A 15,664-nucleotide genomic window follows, 5' to 3' on the forward strand; every position below is an offset into this window, starting at 1 on the left:
AGGGGCTGGGACATTGTTGCCAATCTCTACGGTTACCCTGAGGTTTGGAGTTGGGGATGAAGACAGCCATTTCTGCAAGAAAACAGTAGATTCACACTGTAGAAAGATCATGGTAACGTCATTTTCCAAGCACATGCTTTTGAATAACAAAGATTTCAATGTGCGCCTCCCCCCCCACACACCACAAATTGATCCTTGTACGTATTTCATCGCAACCGTTTCCTTTCCCACACACACATTCCAGCTTGAAAGCACACAGGTTCAGGTCGGAAACGCTGTCTGGCCAGTGTCCTTCGCCTAAGGACAAGTAGGTAAAACCTTCCAAAAGCCCCCTCTTCCGGCTTCTCAAGTTCACTGTTGTCCCCCCCCCCCGCCCCCATCCCCCTGTACTCGGCAATTCTCAGCCCCAAAGCAGAAGCGTTTGTTTCCCTGGGTAGGGCGCCTTAAAGATTCCTCGAGTTTCCTGTCTACGGAGGCCAGAGGTTTGGGCATCCGCACAGGTCGAGCCTCCTTGTGCCCCTACACTCGGGTTGCAAAGGCCGGCAGCATCACTGCTGTATATTCCTGATCGCTAAGAAGCACATCCTGTAAGCCTCTGCGCCAGAACGGGTTGTCGTCGGGTGCTTCGGGTTCAGGTGAGGCACCCTACCCGAGTTTTGCGCCCAGGGACTGGGGACCTTCTGTCCGGGGCTGGGCCAGGGAGGGCCGGGCAGGTGCAGCACCCGGGCGCGCGCCTCCTCCCGCCGCGCACTGAGCATGCTCAGCCCGGCTGCGCGCGGGCTCCCGCCCTCCCCGTGTCTCTCCTCGGCTCCACGCGTCTCCGCCTCCTTGAGGCTGAGGAGCCGGCTGCTTGAACTCTGCCGCGCCGGGTTTTTTGAGCTGCCGGGAGCGCTGGGAGGGAGGAGAGCGCGGCACCAGACGGAGCACCGGGTTCAACACCGGGATTGGTCGCAAGTAGGAAGCTTTCGCCACTACAGCGGGACCCTCGGGCTCTGCCGACGCCGTTTCCTGGGAGGCTGTAGCGGGCGCTGCGCTCAGGTGCGGAGGTAAGTGAGGCGCGAGCAGGCAGGGTCAGCTCCAGCCGGCGCGTGCTGCCCCGGGCGCTCCGGTTTTCGGGTTTTGAGGAAAGCCGTGGTCCTCGGAGGCTGCGGAGTGAAAAGGGGCTCCCTGGGGCACCCACTCCTGCAGGGCTGGACGGGGTCTGTGGGCCGTACTGCCTTGAGCCCGGCAGCCCTGCGGGGTCGGCGCAGCTGGAACTGAGCGCCCTGAACGCGCGAGGAGGCAGGGCACCGACGACGCCACCTTCATCCCACGGCGACCCTTCTTTTTAGTCAGAAAATAAGTTTGTTGCGCTGCAAGGCAGCTACAGAACAAGTAGCCTGGAGCGCGTAATGCTTCAGGAATCGTTAAAATCAGCTTCTCCAACTGGTTCAGGCTATTGCCCCCTCTCCGTGCGTGCTAGCAAGTTTCCTTCTGATGTTGATACCCGGGGGCTCCGATTGCCCAGCTGTGCAGCCCACGTTAGAGAAAGGCGGACTTAAGCTAGTGTTTGAAGGGATTTAGGACCTAAGGGAGAAGGAGCCGGTAGCGGTGGTGGAAGGAGCCCTGTTGGAACAGACCCTGATTTTGGTGGTGCCCACTGTGTGCCAGGCTCCGTGCTAAACGCCGGGGGTACAGCGGCGAATCCAGGTCCCCGCTCTTGTGCACGTACCTGGTATACCCAGGCTCTGCCCAGGGAACTTGTAGGGGTGGAGTAATAATCTCCAGTAACTTCGGGGGTTTTGCAGTTTCTTTTGCATGGCAAAGACAACTGCCTTGTAGCCTCCTCGGACCCTGATATCAACGAGATCTGCGCCAGGCACCCCGCAGACACCAACCCGCACTCTCCTTCTGGGAAGGAGGGCTCAAAACCTGCCTGCCTTTTCTCCCTCTGTGATTCGTTTGTATATTCTATTATTTATGAACGGTGTGGAGGTGAGGGTAAGAGGACGTGGGCTGTTCAATCTTTCTGAACCAGTCAGGCAGTCTGATGCATTAGAATATTTTGCAGCACAGCGGATTTCCAGCAAGGAGGCTGCTTCGCGCAACGCGAAGCTAAGGAGGTTGGTTGCTGGCTGGGGTCTCCAGGTTTGTAGCGAAAAGGTTTTCGGGGATAGCGTAGGGCGAATCAGTGTGACTGATCACTTCGGGTGGGTGGTCTTCGTAGAGGTGGGATCGTGAATCTTGGGGTGTGTTGGAGGTTTGTTTGCAAGGAGGAGCTTCTGGAAGGAAAGCTCCGGGAACTTTTTCTAGTTTTCCCACTGAAATCAACATAGGGGCGGGACATGTTTGTCTGAATAACTGTATTTTAATGGCTTGGGAAGCATCTGCAGCTTCTTGTGACAGGAGCTAGATATTTCAAAGAATAATTCCACATAATTGATTTGTTTGGACATTTACAGTAATAATTTGGAATGAGCTTTTTGTATTTTGATGTTTATGCCCTTTAGTAAGGACTGGAGTGGATTTCCAGCAGGCAGGTCCTCGGAGGAGCATTTATATTTGGGGCCGATTAGCAAGTTTGTTCTGTCTCTACCCAAGTGGGTGAAAAAGAACATTGTGCCATGGAGACAGATACCTGCAGGTGATTTTTGTGGCATTTATGAGAAAATTCACATTTCACCCATAACTTTTTTCTTGCCATCTTCATCTTGATTTCATTCAAGACTATGTTAATCTCCACAATAGGTGGTGGAAGTGTTAGATTGCTAAGAATCAAAAACAAGTACCATGGGAGTATCATTTTTGCCATGTTATAAAATGCTCTTGATTTTTGTTTGTTTAAACCAACTTAAGCTGCTCTGGATTGATAAGGGATCATGATGATAAACCTCATTATGGACTCTGTCAGGTTGGAGGCGAACATAGAGAAACCGACCTTTTAAAATTAGGGACTAAGACCAATAAGAGAAAAGACCTATTGTTTAAGGGTGCAGGTCAGAGCCATATGGAAATTTCAGCAGAAGCAGATTATCTTTTTGATAGCCTTTATGAAAACAGTTTTCTTTAACTTGGGGGAGTCTGTCTCCTTGAGTCAGCTCAACATCTCTTTAAATAGTCATTACATATTGGTGGGACTTTAAATAGAAAGCTTATCAAATAATCTTAACTTTTTAAAAAATCATCCATTTATTTTACGTAGTTCTCTTTCTTCTTCTTACTCAGAAGTAGGTCTTCTAATTATTTTCCCTCTAAGTACTAAATCTTTTGACTAGGAGTTTTCTTCTGAAAGGTACACAGGACATCTGTTACTTCAATTTATTTCTTAAAAAACATAAAGGTAACCTGAATAATTAAGCTTCTCAGCAAAAAACTCCGCTTTATAGTTCCAAATTATCTGCCCAGTTTAACTTGTTGGGTTCTTCTGTGTTATATTCAAAGACATAGATAGAATATACATTAGTTTCAGTCTTGGTTTTTATTTAAAAAAATTAATCTTTTGTGAAAACATGTTTTTATATGATTTTAATTGAATTAGTCTATTTCAAATGGTAAGCAGAGAGATGTCTGTATACACAGATGTGGTAAGTTTTGTTGTTTTCATTTTTCCATAACACAGTATCAAGTCTGGTGAAGGAAACCAGATTTATTACATATACTTATTAGTCCTTATTTATTTTTTTCCTCTTACATGCTATCAGAAGAAAATTTGTCCATATTCACTAAAATTTATTAATGTTATACATATATACTAATATGTTGATATTACTACTTAGGAAATAGATACGGCAAAAGCTAAAGGATAAATAAAGCAAATAATATGAAACAGAAGTTCTAATATTTTTATGGATTCCAGTGATTTGCTCTGCATTGCCCTCGGGTGTATACTCCACTTTGGAAATCACTGATGGTTTGTGGAGTTTTTACCTTTCTTTTCTTACCTCTGGCTTTGCCATTCACTGTCTTTGGTACGGTAGCCGGTTGAAAAACTGCTCGAAATCTGTGTCTCCTGTAACAGATGGGTTAAGAGCACTGTTTCCTGGTCATGAGCATGTATGTGGACAAAATGACGCAGAAGACATGAATGTGATATTAGGGATCATCCTGGATCTCCCAAATTAGATATACAGAAGAAAAAAAAAATGAGGTTTTAACTTAAAGACTGAGGTTTCTGTGGTTAAAAAGTGAGGAAACCAGGAAGATGAGGAAAAGAAACATTGTCCATGTTGCAGTATTGCGCGGAAGGTGGAAAGATCAAAAGCCTTGCAGCAGATAAAGCTGGATGTGACCCTACCACTTCTTACATTCATGATGTTGGACAAGATAGTTGCATAACTTTTTTGAGTCTAATTTTCCTTAGCTATAAAATTGGGATAACATTGGGGCGCCTGGGTGGCTCAGTGGGTTAAGCCGCTGCCTTCGGCTCAGGTCATGATCTCAGAGTCCTGGGATCGAGTCCCGCATCGGGCTCTCTGCTCAGCAGGGAACCTGCTTCCCTCTCTCTCTCTCTGCCAGCCTCTCTGCCTACCTGTGATCTCTCTCTGTCAAATAAAATAAAATAAAACAAATCTTTAAAAAAAAAATTGGGATAACATTAAGTTTCAAGGCATCATTGTAGGAATTAAATGTGAGAGTATGGGTATAGAGCTTACCTCTGTTAGTTTAGACAGGTTAACAGCTATAACAAATGAATCCATAAGTGTACTTCTTCAAACATGAAATATTCTCATTCATGTTAAGTCCCCAAATGGATGATCCTGGCAGCATTCCTCCGAGAACTCTGTCTTCTTCAGCAGGGTCAACATGCTCATCTTTATGCATCAAAGCACTGGAAGGAAAAAGACTTGGAGAACATTCATTAATCGTTCAGACTTGCAAACCATACATAGAACTTTTGCTTTCTTTCCATTGGCCAGAACTCACCTGTATGTAAACGAATCTTACTGTAAGGGAGGCTGGGGAATGCAGTATAGCTGTGTTTCAAGGAAGGAGAAGAACTCTTGGGGGAACAGCTAGCATTTCTGACACTCTGTTACTCTGTGTGATATTTCTTCAATTTTCAATAAATATTACTTACCTTTCCTTCCCCCAACACCTGGTTTTCCTGGCAGAAAAAAACCAGGACAATTATAAGGAAATACTTTTCTAAGCGCTTTGCCCTCCTTGGTAGGTATTGTCTATGTTGTATAAATAAGGAAAACTTGGCTTAGAGAAATTAAGTCGTTTGCTCAACATAGCCAGTAAGTGGCAGAGCTGGGATTTGAACCAGTTCTCAGGCTCTAGAGTTGATTTTCTTAACAGCTTCATTATACTACTTATTTATTCTTGCCTCAATACCTTTGTTATGTTGCCATTGGACCACTTTTTCTTTTTGTCTGTATAAAAAAGTTGGAGGAGAATTAAAAAATCCCAAAGAAGAAAAAAGATTGTATCTAATCTAAAATGTAATGGAGTGTAATTAGATATGAAACAGATTTATCTTGAATACTTACTTGAATCAGGTGTTTAAAGTAAGACTCTCTACCACAATGCTTTTTCACTTCTGATAAACAAATTATCAGAGTCTATGCCCTGAATTATAGCCTTTCTCTTAGGCTTTCATTGTAGGAATTCTTGGCTGCCATTTTTATGCTGCAGTATGTAAAGTTGTTTTTTTTTTTTTTTAATTTTATTTATTTATTTGATACAGAGAGAGAGATCACAAGTAGGCAGAGAGGCAGGCAGAGAGAGAGAGGAAGGGAAGCAGGCTCTCTGCTGAGCAGAGAGCCCGATGCGGGGCTCTATCCCAGGACTCTGGGATCACGACCTGAGCTGAAGGCAGAGGCTTTAACCCACTGAGCCACCCAGGCGCCCCTGCAGTATGTAAAGTTAAATTCCTACTCACTTCTTAGCCTAAGCAAATATTCTTTCTGGCAAATTCATAGCTAAAATATTCTCCTCTGATCTTCCCTTTGATCAAAAGCATTGTTTTTCATCAACATTCCCAGCTCCCAAGAAAGAAAACTCTTCTCTTGTTCTTTCAGCTTTGCAAAACTTTTTGAGCATTTACTGCATGACTAAAGGGACTTCTACCGATAATCCTAGCATCGTGGAAAAGAAAAATGATCCCTTTTGGTCTTGTTCTGTTATCTTGTCCCACTTATATTAGAGAATCTGCCTCATCTCACCTTTCCTGTGTATTTGTCCTTTGTAAAAATACCTCTCACAGTTTTGGTTCCAAACAGTTATAGTAGAGATGTGAGGTGGTTAATAGTGAGAGTGTACTTTCTGCCAACACAATTCATTTTCCAGTATTTTAAGTCATTTTTTTCTTCTTGTCCGGTATGTATTTGTGACATCTTCCCAATTAATTAATGACACATATGTTCTCACCATGTAGGTGGGCAGATATACTTGCATGCGTGTCAGTCACCTCTTTCTCAAAAGACCCTGTTCATTTTCTAACTTTCCCTAAACTTTTTAAGAGATAACCTTTTTTTTCCCTAAATTTACCTTGCTTCCAAATTTCCTCACACCCACACCATTTATATGTGTGTGAGTCCCTTTTTTATAATTTAATGGGGGTAATAGGACAGAGAGGTTTAAACTTACTATCGTATTTTCAGACTCCGAGTGAACAGGGTCCCACAGGACCTCGTGAAAAGCTAACTCTAGCTGCTGTAACAGGTAAACTCTAAATTTTCAGTGACTTAAAATGCTTCCTACTCTTGCTCATGTGGGGTAGTTCAATACTCACAACATAGTTCTGATTGAATGGCTTCCCATGGGGTCATTTGAGAAATCAGTTTCCTTATCTTCTGGCTTCATCCTCTGCTAAGACCCTGGAGTCCTCCTTCTTCAGACAAGGTATATGGGGTGTAAGGAGGGAAATGTCCTGACAAGTTTCACAAGTGGTTTTTATAGGCATGCATTGAGAGTGGTTATCATGTCTTCTGTCCACATTCCATTAGACAGAACATGGCCATTCCTCTCTGTAAGGGAAGCTAAGGATAGGAGTCACACTGAGTGCCCAGAAAGCAGGTGTGGTGAATAAAGCAGATTTTTCAATAAATGGTCACTCACAGATTTCTATTATGGGAATGTGAGATTGCCAGCCAGTTCTATTTTCCTCTCTCTATGTGTAGAGAAAGGCCTGTGTCTGTGTCTCTGGGCATGTGTATTTGTGTATATGTATAGGTTATTTGCCTGGTAAATGCCTATTCCCTTTCTTCCTTTTAATGTTGGCCTTTGTTACTATCCCATTCTAGTGTTTGTTTTAGGACTTTATTTATTAATTTCTTTGGGGTGTAGGAGGAGCAGAGCAGGAGGGAGAGAGAGAGAGAGAAAGAGTCTCCAGCAGACTCTGTGCTGAGTACAGATCCTGAAGTGGGGTTTGATCTCAAGATCCCTTGATATCATGATCTGAGCCTAAACCAGGAGTTGGGTGCTTAATTAAGTGAGCCACCAGGGCACCCCTTAAGACCTTATTTATTTATTTGTTTGTTTGTTTATTTATATTTATATATTTTAAAAAATATTTTATTTATTTGACAGAGAGAGAGAGAGAGAGATCATAAGCAGGCGGAGAGGCAGGCAGAGAGAGGGGGGAAGCAGGCTCCCTGCTGAGCAGAGAACCCAATGCAGGGCTTGATCCCAGGACCCTGAGATCATGATCTGAGCTGAAGGCAGAGGCTTAATGTACTGAGCCACCCAGGTGCCCCATGACCTTATTTTTTAAAAATTTAAATTTAATACATATAATACGTTATTAGTTTTTGGTCTTATTTTTTAAGAGCAGATTTATAACAAAATTTATAGGGTAGTACAGAGATACCCTATATACATCTGCTCCCTGACATTATCAACATCACTTATCAGAGTGATACATATTCTACCCAGGATGAACCTACACTGACATCATAATCATCCTAAGTTCGTAGTTTACCTTAAGATTCATTGTTGGTGTTACACTTCTATGGGTTTGGACAAATACATGTATGATGACATATATCCATCACTAAAGTATCATACAGAGTATTTTCACTGCCCTAACACTTCCCTATATTCTGCCTATTCATATCTCCCTCTCTCTCATTTCTTTTTAGTGCTCAAGAGTATTCCATCGTCTGGTTCCATCCCATTTTTAGTGTGTATGGTCTGGGGAAACTCTATTTCTTAGAGTTAGGATTGAAACATGCTCTGCTACTTAAGAAAGAGTATTGGCTCTCCCTATCCGCAGTAATTGTTTCCAGAAAGGGCATGTGGCACAGTGAGAATGACTGCAAAGAAGTGAGATCTTTTGCTGCTTATAATAAGTCCGTTTCCCAGTTAGGAATCACTTGGCATCCCCCTACCAAGGCACATATAGTCATCACTAAATCACAAAGTGAAAGCTGTCATTTCTTTAAAGCCCATCTCTGTAGAGCTATGGAGGGAAGTGGAAGTTAAAACCATATCCTCATGCTTAATTTCCTTTAATAAGAATACTTCCGGTCCGTCCTAGATGGTGTTTTCCTTTCCATTTACACTTCCCCTGTTGTTATCCCCTTTCCAGGTTTGCAGTCTAGGTGCCCACCCTGGAACCTGACAAGTCATTTTTTTTGCATGTCTTTGTTTTCAGTGCCTTTGTGTCTGTTCTACCTTTGTCATCTTTCTCCATCATGTTTATTACAGTTTGCATAATGTTCAACTCAATTGCCACTCTATTAACCCTCTTTCAATCTTACTAAGGAATAATGATTGCCTTTTCTGTATGGACTCTTATTTATTTATTTTTTTCCATGCCACTGATATAACACTTATTATGAAGGTGATCAGCCCTCCTAGTTTTCCCAAGACTGAGGGATTCCTAGGGTGTTGAACATTCAGTGTTAAAACCAGTAAAGTATTGGGCAAATTGGGACATTCATTGCCCTACCTAGTACATTGTAATGTTACTCAGTACCATGAGAGTTCCATGAGAGAGTGGATAGGGGCTTGAAATTTGGAGTCATGGATTTCTTACCAGTCCTAAATCCATTTTGCACTATCTGTATAATTATGTCATAGCAAGTTACCTACCTTTTTTAGGTTTCAGTTTTATTAGCTGTGTAATGGGAAGATACACATTTTGTAGGGTTGTTCAGATAATTAAAAGACATAGTAAGCTAAATGACTTAGTTTATTGATGGACAGATCTTAAAACTTGGATAGTCCTTAAAGACACAGGAGTTTTATGAAGATTATGTGGAATACTGCTTATAAAGTACTTAGTTTAGTGCCTAAATCTTAGTAAGCTTCCAATAAACAGATTTTAATTGATTAGTAATATTCATTTTGGATATCTCTTGGTAAAACATGGTAGATACCAGAGATACAATTAAGCTCAGAATATACATGTTCATGGAACATTAATGATATTACCAGGAATTTGAGGAACAGACAAGTCCCTGAGAGTAATTAGGAAATACTTCAGAAAGATTTTTAAAAAAATTTTTGTGTTTAAAACTTAAAAAAGCAGGATTTGGCTGTAAGATTAGTTCCTTTTTAGATAAGGTTTTATTTATTTATTCTTTTTCTGGCTTATCTGAAGCCAGAGTCAGCTGTTTTCATAGTTTGGAAAGAGAAAATATTTTCCATATTTGGAAAGGGTCAATTTCAGGCCATAACACTTAAAATATGCATTTATCACTATTAATTAAATAAAATGGCATACTTCTGGGAAGGGAGTATGGTTCATGAGAAAATGAGGGTTAGGAGAGTAGAAGCACTGCTGATTCCATAATGACCTGGAGATTTAAAAAAAAATGCATATAGAAGTCTCTTTTGTTTATACCATGGTAAAATATACTCTCCACCTTTGAGTTGAACTTCTGGGTGTAAATATTTGTGCCTTGCACAATTGTCCTAATAGGAACCTTGATAATTCATGTTTCCTGTGCCTTTTAGGTTTGTTATGGAAATTTCCATTGAGGACAGGTGATATAAGTGTGCTTATGCTGAAATAGGCCCAGTTTGTAGGAGAAGAAAAGTGAAAAAAATAATGACATGACTCAAATCCTCAAATGTGTTTTATGAGGCTTGATTCTAGGCACACTGCCATCATTTTCAGTTGTACAAATTTGTATTATCTGTATTATGATTGCTCTTCAATTATGAAATATAAATATGAATATTTATGCCTTTAGTGACTCATTTGATTAGCTGTTAGCTAGCTATTGATTCTAGACTTCTCACAGATTAGCAAATTAATTACAAATCCAAGGACTACTTTTATTGCATTTAATTAGGTGAATGACATCCTTAAGAAGAAAATGTTTACCTAGGTCACATTTATTTTTTTAATTTTTTGTTCAAGATTTATTTATTTATTTGATAGAGAGAGTGGAGAGATGGGGTAGAGAGAATGGGAGAGAGAATCTTAATGAGACTCCCTGTTGAGCGTAGAGGCCAAAGTGGGGCTCTATCTCATGTCCCTAAGATCATGACCTGAACTGGAATCAAGAGCTGGCCACTTAACTGACTGAGACACCCAGGGCCCAGGTCACATTTTGAATTCTTAGTAAAAATTAGAATACAAACATGGTTATATATAGAATTCTTGGAACGAAGTAGTTATAAATAGAAGTTTGTCTTTAATGGTAATTTTTTTTTCTTTTTAAATGGGAATCTCTCTAAAAATATTCCTTTACCTTTTAAACAGGTGGCTGAATATGATTTACTTCTTGATGACAAAGGATCACCATGATGAACATAGAAAAGTAGTTTAGACTAGAACATGGGCCTTTGATGCAGACAGACCTAGATTTGTTCTGTCACTTAGCAGCTGTGTGATCTTGAACATGTTCTTAACCCTTCCTAAGGCAGTTTTAAAAATCTGTGAGAAGTTGAATATGCCTATCTTAGAGAGATGCTGTGAACATTAATTGATAATTTTTTAAGACTAGTGCAGTGTTCATGGCACATTCTAAGTAATAAGCAAATTAGCCTTATACTGTGATCTTTGCAATTTATACAGAACATAGTACACATGGATGCTTTATATATTTGTTGAACCACTTCATGTGTTTTATATATATATATATATATATATATATATATATATATATATATACACATACACACACACACACACACACACACACACAGGATCCCAACAAGTGCAGCTGAGATGTGGGTACCCTCTGTCTGCTTTCTGATGCCTTTTGATGGTCATAATTGATTCCTTGGTTTAGTGAACTAGCCATTTCTATTTGCTGTTTCTTACTGTTTGTGAACTAGAATAATGAAATATACAAGCCATTCCAAGTATATTTAATAGTTTGAGTAGATTCTGAAAGAAGCTCTGAAGGGCCTTTTCTTTTTTTCTCCTTACCTGCAGCTCCCCCCGCCCCTCCAGCCCCTCTCCACCCCAACAGATGCTTTTGGTGACAGAATAGTATGGCTGTTTCACATTTTCTCTGTTCTCAGTTTCACCTTTTCCTACATCCTGACTGAGGATCTGAGAGGTAAAGTGTTACTGTAGTACAGTAGAAATAGAAAATTACCTGCCTTGATAACATTGTCATATGTGTTGGTGATATGCTTTGCAGCAGAATCATCTTTGTGAAGATTCCTGTGATATAGGTGAAGATTCCTGTGATATAGTTGTGGAATGTTGACCATTTTACCTGCAGTACAAGAAACTTAGTTCAAAAGTCTGTACTGGGGTGCCTGGGTGACTCAGTGGGTTAAGCCTCTGCCTTTGGCTCAGGTCATGGTCTCAGGGTCCTGGGATTGGCTCCACATCAGGCTTTCTGCTCAGCGGGGAGCCTACTGCCCCTTCTCTCTCTGCCTGCCTTTCTGCCTACTTGAGATCTCTGTCTGTCAAAATAAATAAATAAAATCTTAAAAAATCTGTACTATGAGCACATTGTCTTTACTGAATGAAGTAATTCTCTTTTATTTCCTTCAGCACATTTCTAGGTTTCATTTACCAGTTAGTAGTTTCTTGCTTAAAATTCCTAGTGTTTCCCCTCCATTTTCTTTTTTGAACCTGATGGTCAGAATTCAAGACACTGCAAAAATTCTAGATATTATTGAGGTAGTGGTAACCTCTGTATATACACTGTGTAACATGGAGGTATCATGAATTCACAGTTTCAATAACTCTATTCACTTTATTAATAGCAATTTGCCAGCATATTGTAGTGTAGAGTCTGAGCTATAACTGAAATAAGCACTGTTCTTAAAATGTTACTATTATTTAGAGCAGCAGTTTTCTTTTCTTCTGAATTAATAAACTTTTAAAAATTTTAGTGGTTTTCTTACAATGTAGCTCCTTAAATGAGTATTTTAAGATGAATTCTTTTTTGCTTTTTTAAAAGATTTTGTTTTTAAGGGATTCCTATGCCCAATGTGAGGCTAGGACTCACAATCCTGAGATGAAGAGTTGCAAATGCTCCACCAACTGAGCCAGGCAGGTGCCCTATGAAGGCTAACTCTTAAAAAAAGGAACATAATATAATGCACATCCCAAAATGATGAATTCTGTGTTTTAGGTTAAACTTTAGTCTCTGCAGGTGGAATACACTATTTTATATGATGTAAAAGGGAGGCTATAGGCATACTTGGTGATTTGGTATGATCTGATGACTGAAATATTAGTGTGAGTTACATAACCTCTTCTAGCTTTATTTTCCCACCTTTATAATGGAGATATTATTGTAGGGTTGTGAAGACTAAAATGAATTAATCATATATACACATAGCCTAGTGCCAGGGACCTAATTAGACCATTCCTCAAATTGCAAAGTTTATTATTAGGATTCTATTCTTTTTTTTTTTTTTTAAAGATTTTATTTATTTACCTAACAGAGATCACAAGTAGGCAGAGAGGCAGGCAGAGAGAGAGGAGGAAGCAGGCTCCCTGCTGAGCAGAGAGCCCAATGTAGGGCTTGATCCCAGGACCCTGAGATCATGACCTGAGCCTAAGGCGCCACTGAGCCACCCAGGCGCCCCAGGATTCTATTCTTTTTATACATTTATTCAATATGATGCCTATGTTGATGAGACATGTGAAAGTTATTATTTATGAACTTGAAATTTCATTCTTCCAAAACACTCAATAAAGTGATTTATGTTTGTTCCTGTGTCTTTATCCATGGATAGATATTATGATCTCTCTTGACTGTATAGAAGCAGAGGAAGACAATATTTCCATAGTGTGTTGTTTTATCTTTGACTACTACAGGGAGCCAGTATATCAGAACTGAAATGTGATTAGCACTATTTGAAATTTCATTTTGGAGAAATGGTTTTGGCTATGGTTAAGAGTCTTGTTTATTAAAAAGAATGAATTATCCAATAGGCTCTTTCTCATCTGTATTCTTTTTACTTCAGCTATAGTCTATCTTGCTATGTTGCAAAAGGAAATGCTGACATGTGATAGAGTAGAAATAAAAAATGTTTCAAGTTGTTCTCCATCAAATGTGATTGAAATTTTTCAAAAGATTTACACATTTTTTTTTGTTTATAATAGTGACGTTACTCAGAAATGAATTTCTGTTTTTTTGTTTTGTTTTGTTTCTGGAGAAGAGCAGCTTTTTTATGCATGCTTTGTATTTCAAAATTTAGCAAATGTAATATAATGACTGGGGTATTATTAATATGCCTACAATGAAGGAGTTTTACTTATTTGAAGAGAAACAAGTTACTCTTATTTTACTTCCTAATTCTATAACCTTTAAAGAATGAAACATTGTCAGTAACTCTGTTTTGAATGTTTCTCTACTTCCTCCTTGTATATATGTTTAGTGTGGCTTATGGAATTCAAATAATAATTTTATATTGTTTTGTTTATAATTATTTGACATTATTTAGATTCCTTAATTACTTTCATGTTTCTATTTTTTTTAAACACATACAAATAAGAACTTACTGGTTTCCATTGTGATTTACATTTTCTCCCTCCTATCTACTAAACTAATTCACATCAGAATCTTAATTCCTTGACATGTTTCCATCCATTACTTCTTCTATCCCATAGAATCTAAGTTTTGGCTTTGTTATGAAAATTAGCCTGACTGTGGGCTTCTAATCGTTAATGCCATAGTATTTTCTGTCATTTGGTTATTCCCAAAATGCACTGTATACTACAGTTGTTAAGTGATTCTTCAGAGCACCAGACCAAGTATTTGTGAAAGTCCTAAAGGATACACTTCGAATGGAAAGGATGGTAGAAATCCTGCCATTTCTGCCTTAGGCTTTCAGATGTTAGAAAGAACTATAGAGTGGTGCCTGTGTGGCTCAGTGGGTTAAAGCCTTTGCCTTCTGCTCAGGTCATCATCCTAGGGTCCTGGGATCCAGCACCAACCGCATCAGGCTCTCTGCTCAGCAGGGAGCCTGCTTCCCCTTCTCTCTCTGCCTGCCTCTCTGCCTACTTGCGATCTCTGTCAAAATAAATAAAATCTTTTTTTTAAAAAAAAAGAACTATAGAAACACATTTACATTTACATCATCCCCAATTACTAGAATTGCCTGACTAAGTTAAGGGAGTGTAGGGGCGGTTTCCCTTGTATCTAAAAATGATATAATGAATTGTCCATCAATTATTTGAGTTTTCTATTGATCCTCGATGTTATGTACTCTATTTCTTATTGCATAAGAACATCCATTCTAGCAAGGCCTATGTATACAGTCTATAGTTCAGAACAGAACATCATTCATAGAGAAAGTTTGCTCAAGACCTTGATAACCATTGTACTCCATAGATGGGCATTTCCTGGGAACTAGTGAGAAATGCAGTACTGTATCAGGATCTTCATTTTAGCAGGTGTATTCACATTAAAGATTGATAGGTATTGATTTACATTGTATTCTTAACTAACTAAACTAACTGGATACCTATTATTAGGCTTAAGTGTGAAGTATATACTCAACATACTTAATTATATATTTAAGGACCCAATACTACAGGAATAAAGATAGATACAGTGAATTCTGGCCAAAGAATGGTCATAATCTAGTAGGGTAGAAAGCACACACACACACACACACACACACACACTCAGAAATTCAGGTAGAATAGGTCAACATGATTGGGATAGACAATAAAATCATTGTAGGGAAGTGTTTTCATTTCTTAAGACTATGTTCTCATCATGTTCTTTTTGAAGGCCTTGGTTGCGGAATATCTCAAGCCATTCTTGCTTATGCTGGGATTAGGAACTCAAGTACAGTATCTACCGTTTTACCCATTAGTGTAATTGATGAACCTTTAGTGAATTTCTACATATCTAGTTTAAAGGATAAACTTTGTGTGCATGAGTGTGTGTGTGTCTGTGTGTGTGTGTAAAGACATGTTAAATATGCTTTCAAGAAGCTTTTTGTTTAGTATGAAAATTCAAAGTATGACATGATAGGGGATCTTATGGTGTCAGTTGCATAGAGATTACAGGGAAGACTGGATAATTGATATAAAGTGGGAAGATGGACTGTATTTGCATGTTGTGTTTGGAAAGAGCACTTAAGAAAGATAATGTAGTGTTATAGCTCATGAGAGAAAAGAGTATCTTCAGAGAATGGCAAAGAGCTGGGTAATGGAGGACCTTAGGGATGTGGGAGTGTAGCAGCAGAGTCCTTGCCTTACACAATTTCATAGGCTAGAATGAGAGCGATGCCCCAAGAACTGGGCAGACAACAGATGCATTAGTTGTGACTGTGATTTGTGCATCATAGAATTGTGCGG

At 39.7% G+C, this 15,664-nt stretch overlaps 1 protein-coding gene across 5 annotated transcripts in view; it reads left to right on the plus strand.

The window, feature by feature from the left end:
- Positions 1-833: 833 nt before the first annotated feature.
- Positions 834-15,664, plus strand: part of LOC131824150 (contactin-4) — a 938,389-nt gene continuing 923,558 nt past the window's right edge. For 4 of the 5 annotated variants that reach the window (XM_059161541.1, XM_059161538.1, XM_059161545.1 and 1 more), the window contains exon 1: positions 834-1,046. The gene's annotated coding sequence lies outside the window, so the exon portion shown is untranslated. The remainder of the gene's footprint in view (positions 1,047-15,664) is intronic. The other variant, XM_059161540.1, reaches the window with a different exon arrangement.

The sequence above is a fragment of the Mustela lutreola genome, chromosome 2 (genome assembly GCF_030435805.1).
Source record: "Mustela lutreola isolate mMusLut2 chromosome 2, mMusLut2.pri, whole genome shotgun sequence".
Taxonomy (NCBI): Eukaryota; Metazoa; Chordata; class Mammalia; order Carnivora; family Mustelidae; genus Mustela; species Mustela lutreola.